This window comes from Amblyomma americanum, chromosome 1, assembly GCF_052857255.1.
Source record: "Amblyomma americanum isolate KBUSLIRL-KWMA chromosome 1, ASM5285725v1, whole genome shotgun sequence".
NCBI classification, from domain to species: Eukaryota; Metazoa; Arthropoda; class Arachnida; order Ixodida; family Ixodidae; genus Amblyomma; species Amblyomma americanum.
In genome coordinates, this window is record NC_135497.1 from 259096142 (window position 1) to 259111999 (window position 15858).

The 15858-nt window shown below is 47.0% G+C and overlaps 1 protein-coding gene across 4 annotated transcripts in view; it reads right to left on the bottom strand.

The window, feature by feature from the left end:
- Positions 1 to 15858, bottom strand: part of LOC144114996 (GTPase-activating Rap/Ran-GAP domain-like protein 3) — an 811635-nt gene that overhangs the window by 680148 nt on the left and 115629 nt on the right. For all 4 annotated transcript variants that reach the window (XM_077649106.1, XM_077649105.1, XM_077649104.1 and 1 more), the window contains exon 3: positions 4159 to 4209. The gene's annotated coding sequence lies outside the window, so the exon portion shown is untranslated. The remainder of the gene's footprint in view (positions 1 to 4158; positions 4210 to 15858) is intronic.

The following is a 15858-nucleotide window of genomic DNA, read 5'->3' on the forward strand; positions in this document are numbered from 1 at the left end:
ACACTCCGCGGTGGACGCGCCAGTCGCAATTGCGCCCGAAAGAGCGCGGCACGGACAACCCCGCGCTTGATCTGATGCATCAAAGGTTCAGCTGACCGCGCCCTTGCATCCTTGCCTAGCGCAGCACGCGCGCAGTACAACTGCACATGCAAGTCTGGCCGCAAGCAGCTTTGCTGACTCGCGAGAACTCGTCTTTTTTTTTTTCGGAGTGCCCACTAAATAGCCACTGTGATGATTTTGATCACCATCATCATTAGCAAAATTTACTGCCGGAAAAACGCTTGTTGTCAAAGTGACGTCCAGTTAACGCCAACCTCCGCCACCTATACGTAACTCGCGAGGGACAAAACAGCCGTCGATAATCTTCTACAATGGCATGCGGAGAATATTGCACTGATGGGCAAACTGCATCGCCACTGATGTGGATTATATCGAAAAGTGATGTGAGCCTGAGGAATAGGAGATTTCAAGTTCTCAATTCAATGCACCATCTCTCCATTCTACATCGCAACGAAAAAACTGACAAACGATTACAGTACTGCCTAATCGGAAATTTGAGCGCAGCTTGATTTTGAGATATACTGAGGTACAAAATATGGACGACACTTAGGCTACCCTTAAGAGTAGAATGGGACTCACTGCCGAGTTGCCGCACAAATCCTCTAAACTATCACACCGAACGAACGCTCCTCAGTGGTGTAGAGCCATGCAGTGCAATCCTTGCCCGGTTGTGACGTCCTCTCCCGGGTTTGCTGCTCCCTATACGAGAACGCGTTGCAACATGCTTGTCTCATTGCTTCGAGGAGGAACGCTGAAGCCACAAAGGACGCGTCTTCATTTGGAGCGGGCCTCGTGGTCCGCTCCAAACGAAGACGCTGATACGAACATAATCACCACCCACCTGTGCGACAATTAAGGGGTCCACAATCTTTTGCGAGAAATCGCCTCACTTCGTCAAGGTAGCTCGTCGTTTTGCATAAACCTTTCAATTTGTGCCGCTGCCTGAAACGAAAGGGTTGCAGAGGTATCTGCCGCGATGCGCGTTCTAAGGATGACGCCTATTACGCAACAGCCGGGGCAAACAGATCCCGAGCCCTATCGGCTGACACTGAAGTATACTTTCCACCTTATGCATCCGCCTTTCCTCTCTTCTACCTCTACCCCCTCCTCCGTCTTTTCGCTCTTCGTAATCGCCCTATTTCCATCCTTCGCCGACAACGACGACAACGCGCAAGCCAGGAACAGGCGCCGAAGAGCCGCGCTCTAAAAGACACAGCGCTCATTTCTAATCGTATTGAGAACATCCTGTGTATTACAGTGCTAGTTCGGTGAACGTAAATGATTTCAGCAGTTCTCATAGGCTCGAAGAATACAGGAATGCGTTCCCTCGAAGCAATGAGCCTACAAATCGTATAGCCGACAGTTGAATCTCGTTTGCGAAGCATCCGAAGCATTGTGCCTGACGGCAGTAAAGAACGAAATTGCGTAGCCTGGCGTAGCCTGTTCGGTACGCTCACAAAGAACCTCGCGATTCTCTCGGCACCTCAAATCATCGGATCACCAATGGATACGACTGCGCATAAATAAGGAGCAAATGCGGAATTGGGCAAGTCTGACAAATTCACGACAGCCGTCCGCTCCAGTCACGCGTCTAGGTAAGAAGCTCTTGCGCGACTAACGGAAGCAATCATGTAAGTTGTCTTGAAAGCTGCGAGAAATGTCGGTGTGCAATATCGACAGGGAATAGGATGGTTAAGCCCATCCGTAGGCAGCAGAAACCGGTCACAAGGATAATTTTGCCTTAATATATAAACGCCATATCAGTCCTTCAAGTAGATATTCTCTTTTGTGCATGGCTAAAAACTGTACGTGGTTAAAAACGGAATCTTTGATACCGTGATTAGCGTCGACCGAAAATGCAACTGCCGGAACAGACATCAGGAATTTTTTTCACGAGCGTCCGTGTTGTTTGCTGTACAGAAACGTGGATCCTGCGGGAATCAGCATATGTATTGATCCATCATGCTTCTAAATTTTGGCAACTCAGCCCGACGCCGGGCGCTGCGTCCTAGTTATTTTATCAGAACACGCGAACGAGCTAATTTTTTTATTATTAAACGTGGCTATGCACTGGCTGAAAAAGAAAAGCAAATGCCGATATGGGGAGATAACAATGCAAATTAGTCTTCAGTAATTTTGTTCGGCCTCACGCTGCGAAAGATGCGCTTAGGATGAACGCTGTGCTTAGTTTAACGACGGAAGCATTGCCCAATACAGCGCTTTCCACTCGTTTGGAGTTTCTCCGGTGTACTACACAGTGCAATGATTTTGTGAGTCTCAATGGCGAGGACTGTATGTTGCCAGGATAGCTACACGTCTGATAACAAAGAGGCGCGAAGTGTTGGGCGGCAAACAAACAACATAAATTTTTGATGTTGGGGATATCTGCCTGGGTGGTGGTTACTGAAGGCATCAGTGCTTTCGTTGCTTGTAATTTTGTAATAAGGCTCTTTTCCTCAGGTTTTAGTCAGTCATCTCTAAACATCAATTTTTACATCTCCATATCACCTGAGGAACACCAAATGCTGGAAGTGTTCTTGTTACTAGTATAATATAAATACATAGAGGAGTCTACTGCGGCGGAATTGCGCAAATTCACCCAGGAAAGTTTCTTCAACAGAATGTTTACTTCCTGAATTACCATAAAAATGCATAGAACGGGAAAGTTGGTTCAACATAATTGAGGCCACCGGCGCCGAGACAGAGAAAATAATACGGCCAACACATACGTAAGGCGCCTGAAGTGTGTGTTGGCCGTATTATTCTTTGTCTCGGCGCCGGTTGCTTCAAACTAAAAAGTGAGCGGGCACAGGAAATAAACTGCAAAAAAAATACGAATTATAAGCAAATACACTGCCGCGGCAGAAAAAGCGCAAGAGGAGCTGATTACAATGACATCAATGTGAAAACTCGAAACACAGTAGATACTGAGCAAAAAAGGTCACAAACATGGGCTAAAGTGCATGGACGGTTTGGGGCCTACTCTGCCCCTTTAAACGCCAACTCCAACGAAAATTTTCACTCTGTTAAAAATACATTGTTTTAACTCCTAGCTGCAGGTGCCTTCAACTTTTCAATGCATCAACCTAAACGTAACATATTTACTGGTGACATAACTCGTGCACTAGCTGTGACCACAGTCTTAATACATTCTTTTTGCAAACAAAACACTCACTGTGAAAGTACTTGTATATGAAGTTTGTTTATTATAACTTCGTGATTAAAGCGGCACAAGCTTTGTGTGCCTGATCATAACGCCATCGGTAAGTTCTTATCGTCAAGACATTTTGTCCGCTGTGGTGGCTCAGTGGTTAGAGCGCTTGCCTACTGAGCCGGAGAACCCGAATTCGAACCCGACCGCGGTGACCGCGTTTCGATAGAGGTGAAACGCAAAATGCGCCCGTGTGCTGTGCGATGCCAGTGCACGTTTTAAATGTCCCCAGGTGGTCGAAATCATTCCGGAGCCCTCCGCTATGGCACCTCTCTTGCGCTTGTCCTGTCAAATTCTTTTTGTATTGTACGCGCTTTTTAGCGCACTACCCCTAACTAGCTCAGCATGCCACTCTTTCCAAGGGTACCCCTCTCCCTCATCTCTCTTTCACTTATACTTCCATTCACTCAAGGCGTGGTTGAGGTGTCCATCGAGAAGTTGGACAGTTACCGCGCCTTTAATTTCCTGATAACCAATCATCATTGCTCCAATTTGACGTCTCACCAATAGTAAAGCAGAAGTCAGTGATGTGACTGACCTGCAGTCAATGTTGCAGGTCAGACACATTGGAAAATTACTTTATATTTGCCCACGCACATGAACAAAACATGCACACTGGGGGATCTGCTAAAAGATATTTGGCGAAAATTTCAGCGGCGTTTTTTGTGGTTCTGGTCGCCATCTACAGAAATATAAAGCATCGAGTTCAATTGTGTCCGGATAATCAGACTCGTTCTCTATTACTAGCTCACACAGAGAGGTAGGACATAAGCGTGTCTCAAATCATTTGGGGCTGCCTTCCTTCTTAGAAGTGACAGTTCTTGACGATAAGTTCCAGTGCAACATTTTGTCCACAATGGCTCATGCTACAAGTTAAGAATACTCACTAGAAAAGACGATGCAAAGGTCCCAGGTCGCAGGTCTTTTCGTAGATGGGCCTAGAAAAGAAAGAGGGCTCATAAGGACAAGGCGCACGAATAAAAAAGGGAACGATCCATCTTTGGTGGTGATGCCTCGTTTTTAACCGGTTTAGGAGGACAAAGAGGCACGTAAGAGAGCACAGGTCTCAGGAGTTCCCAGAATACAAGCGTATGATAGAAAAAAACTGTATTCGCTTGCGTAATGAACGCACCTTTTTGTCACAAAACTTGATGCTAGAATTGAACGTGAATTTATTACGCGGGGCAACACTGACACCGCGGTGCATTAACATTGAAAAAAATCTAAATTACAAATTTATAGGGTGCATTTATAATTCGAGCGCGCTCTTAATGCGATTAAATACGGCATATTTTCTCTATGCGAGTGCATTCATCCGGAAAATTAAATTCGAAATGAGCAACTGTATGCGCGACTAACCAGACTCGCGCCGGAACTTTTCGCCAGCTAGCGCAAGCCGCAAAGAAAGTTTTAGAGCGAAAGCTCTACTCCTCCCCTACAAAGCTGAAGGTCACGTGACTCGCTGCGCCTCTCCAGTGCTGCGTATACGGAGCCGACGACACTCTCGCAACTGCCGGAAATCGTGTGACGCGCCGCTCGCTAAATAAAAGCGTGTGGAAAGCCATGGATAAGCAACGTGCCGGAATTAGTGCTTTGACGAGGTGTCGTCGTTGTCAAGCGAAATCTGGTGATCTTTACGATATGGAAAGGCGTCAGATTAGATAGCCGTGCTTAACAGAGCTTTCACTCGTCTAATTAGGTTAAGCCGGTTCGAACTATTATTATAGGGGAGCGCTTAACTTCAGAATAGACCAAACGGGCGGTACAACACGAGACACCGAGCGCAGCTGTGGTTGAACCACAGCTAATTTTTTTTTTTCACAGCTCTCGTCTTCTAGTTAGGATCGCGTGACGAGACCCGGCAGCCAAAATGCCGACTGTACTCGCGTGGGGCCTGCCAAACTGCTTTCGTCGTTTTAGATGACAGTGACTCGGCTCAGAAGAAAACTCATAAATCGACTTTGTTCTATCTACGTCGCATATTCGCGACACGAAGAACCTCCTTCGCAGGAAAATGTTAGTGTGCGGTGTCTCATCGATTGTACCAAGAGTGGGCTTTACTAAAGCCTAGTCACTGAAATTATAAAAGAACTTTGAACTTCAAAGACTGAACGAGTCTTGGGTCACTGGCTAATTGTGTGGACTATATTTCCATTAAAAAGAAGGTGTTGTACAGGTGCTAGAGCTGCAGAAACGTGTCGTAGTGAGTTAGCCTTTAAAACCTGCAACTGAGCGCGACAGAGACACCACGCGCGACTGCAGCCCGGCGTTTGGCCGTGTGTACTTTCTTGGTTTCCCCAGTGATCATGGTGGGCTGAAAGCTCTGGCAATTAATCATGATACAAGTAGCTTCATTCCGGCCGAACAGATCAACAATCACAGCCGTTGCATCCGTTATAAACCCGATTTATAACGTTTTACATAACAGAGTAAAAGTTAGTGGCATGCTGTTAGACCGAAAGAAAGCATTTGATACGGTTGACCATCAATCATTATTAGAGAAACTGGCTTGCTATGGATTTCGTGACATGTCATGAAAATTTTTCCGAACCTATCTTTCAAACCGACAGCAAAAAGTGCACACAGAGACACACACTACCAATTTTTTGCCTGTCTCACATTGGATACCACAAGGATCGGCGTTAGGAGCAATTTTGTTTTCTGAGTACATAAATTATTGTCCGAAGGGCATAAAAGATGGCGATGCCATTATAAATGCTGATGACACAGCTGGACTCACTTCCGGTGTAAAGACAGTGATCAAAGAGAAGAAAGTGCTGATAAAGAACTAAGTAATAAACCTAAATGGTTTAATGGCAATAAAACTGACGTTAAACTGCACGACAACAAATTATGGATTAGCCGCCGCGGCGGCTGAGTAGTTATGGCGCTCGGCTGCTCGCCCGAAAGCCGCGGGTTCGATACCGGCCGCTGCGGCCGAATTTTGATGAAGGTGAAATTCTAGAGGCCCGTGTACTGGGCGATGTCAGTGCACGTTAAAGAATCCCAGTTGGTCGAAATTTCCGGAGTCCTTCACTACGGCGTCCATCATAGCCTGAGTCGCTTTGGGACGTTAAACCCCAATAAAATAAACCAAGTTATGCATTCTTTTCAGATTCAGGCAGCAAAAATAAAGGTTCTATAACTTTAAGAATCGGTAACGCAGAAATAGTTCAAGTAGAATCGTGTCGATACCTTTGCATTACCCTGGACTCGTCATTACAATTCAAGGAACATATGAGCAACGTCTGCAAGAAACTTATTCACGCCTGTTTTGTAAGCTATCAAGCACACCTGCTTTCCTCTAAAACCGTTAAGAATGATATATTTCGCGATTTTTCGCTGCCATCTTAGATACTGTGTTGAATCATGGGGCCATACTTATTCTTCCTATCTGGAACCACTAATCACTTTGCAGAGACGGGCTCTGCGCATTTTAACCCATTCAAACTGCAGAATACATACGGCAGCACTTTTTCACGAACTTCAGATTATTTAAGGCAGAAAGTTGGGCTAGCTGGTGATTAGATTGAGAGGTCATAGTAGAAGCGCTAAATAACAGGGACGAAAGGTGAGAAACAGACAACCCAAGTTTCATTCTAAGTCGCACGCGATTACAATACAACATGTGCTGTGCACACAAATTTTGTCAAATAACAACCCTCTTCCTTCCATCATCTTTATACTCCCAAAAAGGCACTCACAAAGCCAAGATAACTATAATTTTAACATTCCACTTGTTCACAACTTATACAGCAGGCTATTATATTAGCATATACTGGCACAAAAATATGCAACAGTCTCCCAGCAGCAGTAAAAACAACCCACAATTTTTCTCGCTAACTCAGTGACATCATTGACAAAAATAACTTTCTTTCTGGATTCCGCTCCATTTTGAGAGCGCAAGATAGCGCCTTGGACCTGGTAAGTCACATTGAACGCGAGAGCGCTTTCTGCCTTTCAACACTTGCCATTTTCTTTGACGTTACGATGCTTATGACAGCGTCCTTCAAAGCTCAATACTAAACAGTTTGCAAGAAATGGGTGTGCAGGGCTGTCTTCTACGATTTATTCACTCGTTTATGTGTGATCATTTAATGCGAGTGAAGTTATACGGAGCACTTTAAGCACTGAAAGGACTGTATCGCGATGTGTGCCTCGGGGAAGGGTTGTTTCCCCTGCGCACTTTAACTTTGATATAACTGGTCTTCTCGATGCCTTGCAGAACAACCGCAGGTAGGTCCGTATGTCAGTGTATGCAGACCACATCTGTATTACGTTTACCGGATACCAACACAGGCAACTGGCCTTGAGAGCTAGACAGGCCCAAATTTCGGTACAAGATTGCCTTCGAGCGGTCGGATGTGTACATAAGCGGGAAATTTCGGCTTTGTCCTGTTGCCAAGTATATGGAGACGTTATGCGCGGCTGAGGACAGACCTTGGCCGCACGTGCATTCGTCAGTTTAGTCAAACGCGCTTCCTTGGCGGTGGTCCTGCCTCCTATCTCCAGTGGCGACGAGCTGAGGACTCGACTGCCTGAGCTCTATCTTAGTGCCTCAGTGTTATCCGTATAATCGCAAGTTAACAATGGGGCAATCATCCTTCCACAATGGTCAGATTCCATGAAGCCCAGATGGTGAGAGGCATAATGTATCAAATAGCTTTAATTTTGCCCTCTGTGTTATCGCTAGCACATCTAGAAATCTTGCATCGAAAGAGTCTAAGGAGAGCCCTTGGTGTTCCGCAGGCGGCCGCGAACAATCAAATTCTTCATGAGTCTCTATCGAAACCTCTTTGCCTTATGGACTCAATTAAGCTATTACTGCAACTTGGTCGCCTCGGATAGATGGTGGCCGGGCGAGCTCTTCTACAGCGTCTCCGAAAGAGGTCTGAGTCCAGGGCTTACTTGGCGCCTAACACCCTTAGTATTCTAGGTGTTGACTTTAAGAGACGAAGCCTGCGGATAAAACCCTCATTGGTCATTTGAGTCCCGACTGTATGTTGACCAGCGGGCTGGAAAATTTTATTTTTATTTCTTTTTCTTGCCCACCCTGCTCTTTTTGTACGTTGACCACTACCCTCGTTCGCGCTAAGCGGAGCACTCCTCTGGCGGAAAAGCGTTCGTTTTTACTCCAAAATTTGGAAACAGAACATGCACACCATTTCCTAGTTTTCACCTATGGTTACGTGGACAAGGTCAGCGAAGGTAGAAGAGCGGCGTTTTATATTCCATCGCCGAATACTGGTTTGTTTGCCCACCTTCACCTTACTCAAGTCGTGTCCTTCCAAACTGCTGAGAGCGTTGCCATTGAGGCGTATTTACGGAAGCTAACGTCTAGTCTGGCTCAACCTGTTGGCATCCTGACGAATATGAAATGTGCCTTTCAAAGGTCAGAGCCTGGGTTCCCCTCTGAAGGGTTGTTTCTTAGTTCTTTGTGCTTGGAAGCCGCCGCGGTGGCTCAGTGGTTATGATGCTCGGCTGCTGACCCGAAAGACGAGGGTTCGATCCCGGCCGCGACCGTTGCATTTTGATGGAAGCAAAATTCTAGAGGTCATTGTACTGTGCGATGTCAGTGCGCATTAAAGAACCCCAGTTGGTCGAAGTTTCCGGAGCCCTTCACTACGGCGTCCCTCATATAATGAGTCGCAATGGGACGTTAAACTCCATAAAACCAGATCAAACCTCTTTGGTGCAAGATCTGCACCGTTTCCATGGGTACCCTCGCGTATAAGTGCTTTGGGTAATGAGGTGGTGGATAGTCTCACCCATGCAGCGCTGCTTGGAATCAGTCACGGGAAGTCTCTTAAGGCATCAGGAGACTCTTTAAAGAAGCAATGCTCAGCCATTTCAAATCTCTGTGGTGTCCACCCAAACAACCAAGCGTGACCAAGGGACTAAGGTGAACTCAAGCCACTTTAGTACACCACATTCCCACGGGTTTTACTCGTACGCAGCGTAGACGCATAAGACGGGCCCGGCATCGTCTCCGCTGCGTTTTTCGTGTGGCGTGTGTGCGTCGATGTAGCACATTATCTCATGTGCTGCCCACAGTGATCTGTGTCCTACTCACTTCCCTCAAGAGGGCAGCAGCGCCACGTGGTTCACTTCAAGGCATTATTGACCGGAGCGAAAACCAGTCATTTAGGATGGAGGCTTTCAGCCTTCTTTAAAATTCCTTCAAGGCTCGGATTTGGATCCCCGATTGCAAAAGCAACAATTGATAACTATTGTGGGTGATTGTGCGCATGGCGACGTAAATTAAATATACCATGTTACAAATATTTGCCTTAAATTCTCGAGCTTGATTAATACCTAGGTATCGCTATGGAGGAGAAATTACCGGCAGAATAACCGGAAGGCCAATCTCACCAGTAGCTTACAACAGCCTCAACTCAACTCAAATTTTTTCACCTCGACTGTTTCAAGCCTTTGCCTGGGGGACAAAATTTTGAGCGGCGGGGCTCTCGATCTGACAGCAGAAAGAGCGCTGTGAGATTGGAAAGGAAGCTAGTTGGCGTTCATGCTCGTTCTTACAGAACTTGTCGAAGCTCACTATGGATGCAAATGACTACTAGTGCAGCAGGTAGCGTTAGCCAAATGAGTGCAAGCTCGATCAAATACAAAATAGTCAGTCTGTAGTGCCGTCCCAGATAGTCCCAGTCGTACAGAAGTAAGGTTTAATAGAAAATACTCAGAAAACAGCTTCATTTAAAGTAAAAAGCAGGAAACAGAAACACCGCCTTTCCCCATCACCCCTGTCGCTCGCTTTTTTCACAGAAAGACGGTTTACTAATCGCAGCAGACGAAACGCCAGTTCTTGAACTTTCAGCCCCGTAATTAAAAGTAAGCAAACCTAAACACTGTCAGCTGCGTGCCAAGCACTCCTTGAATAGCGATCGCCGGGCGAATGATCTCATGATCGCGCATCTTCATCGAGAGTGAGAGAGCCCTTCTGTTACCTCTTTTTTTACATACACTCTACCTAGCAACACGAGCTGGCTCCAGCTTTGCTTCTGTCACGAGGCGGAGGCAGGAGGGGAGCCACATACTAGGAGTTAAAAAAACTAACGAAACTCAAAACATGCCCCAAACGCCTTCATGTTTTCCAGACAACCTAAACAAGGAAGGTTCTCGGGAATCTCCAGAAAGAAGGAAGGTCTCTGGAACGCTTGTTCCGGCAAGAAATTTTTCCAGAACGATGCTTGACAAGAGTGAACTGAAGCGAATGTCTGACGACGAAGAGCAAGCGACGCAGAAATCAAGACAATACCCCAAAAAAAAAAGAAACAGGAAAGAAATAGAGGGGTCTACGTGTGGCGCATAGCTTCCTGCTGCGCTTCCGGATTTCAACACCGCGGCGGCCCCCGAGCACGCCAGGTCTTCTCCCGAGTGGCGCGCGCTCGAGAAAGCGACCGAGGCTCTCGGACGGGTGCACGAGAGCTCGCAGGAGTGCGCCATCGAGAAGCGGGCTCGCCGGCGACGCTTGCACCGTTCGCGCGGCGTGACTGCGCCGGAGGGTCGCTGAAAGCCTCCTCGGCTGAGAAGCAGTAGCAACGATAGCCGCTGCCTTCTCTCGCCTGGGGAACGGGCAAACAGTGCCCGGGATGATCGAGCACCCTGTCTGTTTATACAATGCCAACAGCTTAAACTGTACACCACTCTAGGAAGGATCCGCGCGACACCTCCAAAACACGCGCGCGCAGAAAAAAATGCGAGGACCAAAATAAAAACGCGCGAGGACACACTCGCTTCTCTCGCTTGAACGCACAGGAGCCAGTCGAGGCGCCGTCCTACCAACGGGGCCATGTAGCGGCCGTCTCGTCCCTTAATGCGACACCTGGCTGGCGGCGGAGAAGGCGTGGGAGGGGCGACGTTGATGGCAAGTAGACGACAGGCAGAGAGGCGTAGTCCGCGAGCGTCCTAGCTGTTAATGCATCTCTCGCTGCCGGACAGCCGCGCCGTCGGGGTGACGTGGTCGCAGCGGAGGCTCGCACGGTGAAAGAAGCGCTCCTTGCAGCGCGAGGGCGAACGGAGTTCGCGTGCCTTACTCGAATGTGCTGGCAGGGCATTAAGTAAATATCCTCCTTACTATTTATTTCTGCGCCGATTAGCCATTGGCCAGTCCACCCATAATTTCAGAACTGGTGAATGACAGTTCTCGCTGGCTGTACGCCTGGACGTCACAAGTAATAGTGACCAATCGGATACAGACAAAAGAATGGCTCAGAAAACGCACTCTTACAACATACGGGCGCTAGTCACTGGTGACATTTGCAAAAATCTTTTATTTCTTCATGACGTAACCGCCTTGGTGGCTGAGTAGTTACGACGCTCTGCTACTGAGCCGGGGTATCCGGGTTCGATCCCAACCGTGGCGCCCACGTTTCGGTAGAGGCGAAACGCAAAAGTCACCCGTGTGCTGTGCGATGTCAGTAAACGTTAAAGATCCCCAAGTGGTCGAAATTATTCCGTAGCCCTCCCTCCACTACGTCACCTCTTTTTCTCTTTATTCTTTCACTCCCATCTTTTTCTCTTTCCTCACGGCGCGGTTGAGGCGTGCACCGAGAAGTGAGAGTTACTGCGTCATTTCCTTCCCTAAAACCACTCATATATGACGCAACGATGTAGGCTATGTCGCCTCCTGATCGCCAGTTTAAAGTTATAAGGCGCGATCTCGTATATTACCAAGACAAGATTACAGTTGTACCTATTACTATTCAATTGCTTACAGAACGGCACATTTGTTTCCTGCGACGGCAATCTTATTAATAATTGCAGCGGGAATCACCCGTTTTCCAGCATATAACGTTTTAATGATGTGCTCACATCAGCCCTTGTGCGTCTTTTGGCTGTTTCTTCCTGAGCTCGTGTGTAGGAAGCAATGTCTTAACGTTGATCCGCGCTTTACCACATAACTGGCGGAAAATCTTTTTGTGCGATTGAGAAACTCTTAGACAGAATTGAAAGAAAAAAAAATGCAACACAAGTACATTAAAATTTGATTAAATGTTAGGACGATTGCATTAAATCACCACAGCTTACATTTGATTGATTAGCAATATATTCTTTGTTAGGCTCACATAAGACAGATGCTTGTAGGGCACCTCAGCATGAACGCTGCGAGAGTACACGAAGTTTGCTCAGTTTGTCATCTATACACTTGAAGACAGTCACAACGAGTGCACGGTAAATCGTGTTATTATAGTTACCGTGCAAAAGACGAGGACGAGACGAGTACACAGACACGGCGCTGTCTGTGTACTCACCAACCTGCCTGAGCTTCCGAAATACTGTCTTTTAATCATGTGTTGAATCCTATTTGATATGAACCAATTAGCCGCGCACTTCCGTGCTTTAGATCGAGCGGTTGTTCGGGAAGGGCACGGGAGGGATCAGAGGAAGAGAGTAAATTGTACACACAGAAAAAAATGGAATCGTAATACTCGATCAAACAAAAGGAGTTCCATCTGTGCTAAATTCGAGTCGCATCGTTGTATTTGAGCACGCATCACTCCTGCTAATCACATATGTCTTTGCAATAATTCTTGAGTAGCGCCCTTATTCTGAGTGAAAAATTTTAGCATAAAAGCCCCGTTTTCTTTTTTTTTTACTTGGCACCAGTCGCTTTACTATGACGTCCCTGCCGGAAATGTCGATTGACCCCAACCCTCCTGGAGACGGCCAGGAGAAAAAGCAGCGCTGGCGTTTTGAGAATGTACCGTCAGCCCACCGAAGCAGGCACTCGCTGTCTAGCGTACGAAAGAATGCAGACACAGGAGAAAGCGAAAAGCGAACAACCTTCCGAAAAAACTTCGTGAGAGCGTTGTTACCGCGCTTATTTCTAGACTGGTGGTTGCGGCGGTGATGTTAAGATGCAGGCGGTGTTATTCATTACTGTCAAAAAAAGACGGTCTGTTCCTCAGAGTTAAAATAAAAAATAGATCGTCTCAAGAAGTCCAGTGCCCACTGAAGATTCGGAAAGTAGCTCAGCTATAGGGGTCCTCTCAGTTCGTGATCGTGCTGGAAACACAAGTGGAAGGACAATTTAAAGCACGCCTTGTTTTCTTGAGTTGCTCAGCAAAGCCTGACGTTTGGCATAGAAGGTTGTACTCTCGGGCCGATTTGAAACGCGAAGTATGTGTCGTTTTACTCCTGTGCATCGAGACATGCTTTTACGACCGGTTCGCGAATAAATAATTCGCGAGGCTCATTCACGCACTAACAAGAATATCTCAAATTGAAAACTGTAGCTGAAAACAAAATTGGAAAGTAGGTTTTGTTCATGGCCTCTGTTCGCATTTAATTTCGGCCTGATAGTCTTCATCATCATCAACCTGACTACACCCACTGAAGGGCAAAGGCCTCTCCCATATCTCTCCAATTAACCCTGTCATTTGCCAGCTGCGCCCACCCTATTCCTGCAAACTTCTTAATCTCAGCCGCCCACCTAACCTTCTGCCGCCCCCTGCTACGTTTGCCTTCTCTTGGGATCCACTCAGTTACCCTTAAGAACCAGCGGTTATCTTGCCTTCGCAGTACATGCCCTGCCAAAGCCCATTTATTTCTCTTGATTTCGACTAGGATGTCATTACCACGCGTTTGTTCCCTCACGCACTCAGCCCGCTTCCAGCCTCTTAACGTTAACCTATCATTTTTCTTTCCATGGCTCGCTACGTTGTCCTTAACTTAAGCTGAACCATTTCCGTTAGCCCCCACGTTTCTGCTCCGTAGGTGAGTACCGGTAAGATACAACTGTTGTACAGTTTTCTCTTGAGGATATTGGTAACCTACTATTCATGATCTGAGAGAACCTGCCATATGCGCTCCACCCCATTCTTACCCTTATAGTTATTTGCCTCTCATGATCCGAAACAGCGGTCACTACCTGCCCTAAGTAGACAAATTCCTTTACCCCTTCCAGCACCTCGCTACCAATTGTGAACTGCTGCTCTCTTGCTGGACTGTTGAACGTTACTTTGGTTTTCTGAATGTTAATTTTTAGACCCACCGTTCTGCTCTGCCTGTCTAACTCATTGATCATGCTTTGCAATTCATCTAATGAGTGGCTCAGCAAGGAAATGGCATCAACGAATCGCAGAATATTTACGTATTCTCCATTAACTCTTATCCCCAACTCTTCCCAATTCAGGCCTCGGAATACCTCCTGTAAGCAGGCGGTGAATAGCATTGGCGAGATCGTATCTCCCTGCCTGACGCCCTTGCTTATTGGAATTTTATTGTTGACTTTATGGAGGGCTATGGTTGCTGTACAGTTCCTATAAATATCTTCCAGTATTTCGACATAAGGCTCTTCTAAACCCTGATTTCACAATGCCTGTATGACTGCTGATGTTTCAACTGAGTGAAATGCTTTCTCGTAATAATGAAGGCTATATATAGGGGTTGGTTATATTCTGCACATTTACCTATCACCTGATTGATAGTGTCAACGTGATCTATCGTGGAATATCCCTTACGAAAGCCTGCCTGATCATTTGGTACATTAAAGTCTAAGGTTGCCCTCACTCTATTAGCGATTACCTTCGTAAATACCTTGTAGGCAACGGATAGTAAGCTGATCGGTCTGTAATTTTTCAAGTCGTTGGCGGCTCCCTTCTTATGAATTAAGATAATGTTTGCATTCATCCAAACCTCTGGTACGGTCCAGGTCATAAGGCGTTGCGTATACAGGGTGGCTACTCTTTCTAGCACGATCTCCCCTCCGCCATTCACCTGAACCTCACCAGCTGCTTTTCCCCTTTGCATTGCTCCTAAAGCTTTCTTTACTTCCTCCTGGTAGTAAACGCTACCAAAAGAAGCAGCACATCTGCCACCACTTAACAATTTGCGCACGGAGGTGCCTAGCCACTTCACTGTCTTGTACGCTGTCGTCTAAGCAAAGCTGGTGCACAGGCGATACAAGATAGTGGTTCTTGCCCGTGGCGGACCTCTTGCTCGCGACTGCTTAGCGGCTGAGAGCAGAAGGTGTTAGGACAAATTCCTTCCCCCGCACCCTTCTCAGCTTTTCGCCTGTAGCCGTGGCTGCGCTTCGCAAGAAGACAAGCTAGAACACTTTAATTCCCGCTCAAAGGGGTGCGATGTGTATAAGGGAACCACCATTTTATTCTGAAAAGGTTGACCACGCTAAGACCTGGTAGGAGCAACAAGTTGTGATGTTTCCAGCTGGAGCAACTAATGCGGCGCCTGACAAGTGTTCTGTTACGCCTTCACACGTAGTCATAAATACTGCTTTTCACAACAGTGCAGCGATCAGCAGCCGCAGTTCGTCCCCGATTTATCTCGGCTTTTCCCACACTGAACGCCCGTGTCGGATACCCCGGCACACACCGGCAGTGTTGGTCACCTGCAGCGTCACACACTGCAGGGATGGTGCGTCACAGGGCGTCACCAGAGGTGAAGAACGTTCGAAAGTATAGCCCGCACGCACGGCTATAGCGCCCGCAGCGCTCCTGACAGCCGCGCTCATCACTGACGCGAGCCGCAGACTCTTGCGCCAATTACTGCGACGTGTCGTTTTCCATGCATGATGGCGAATCTCACTTCCGCGATTCAGTAATAGTGAA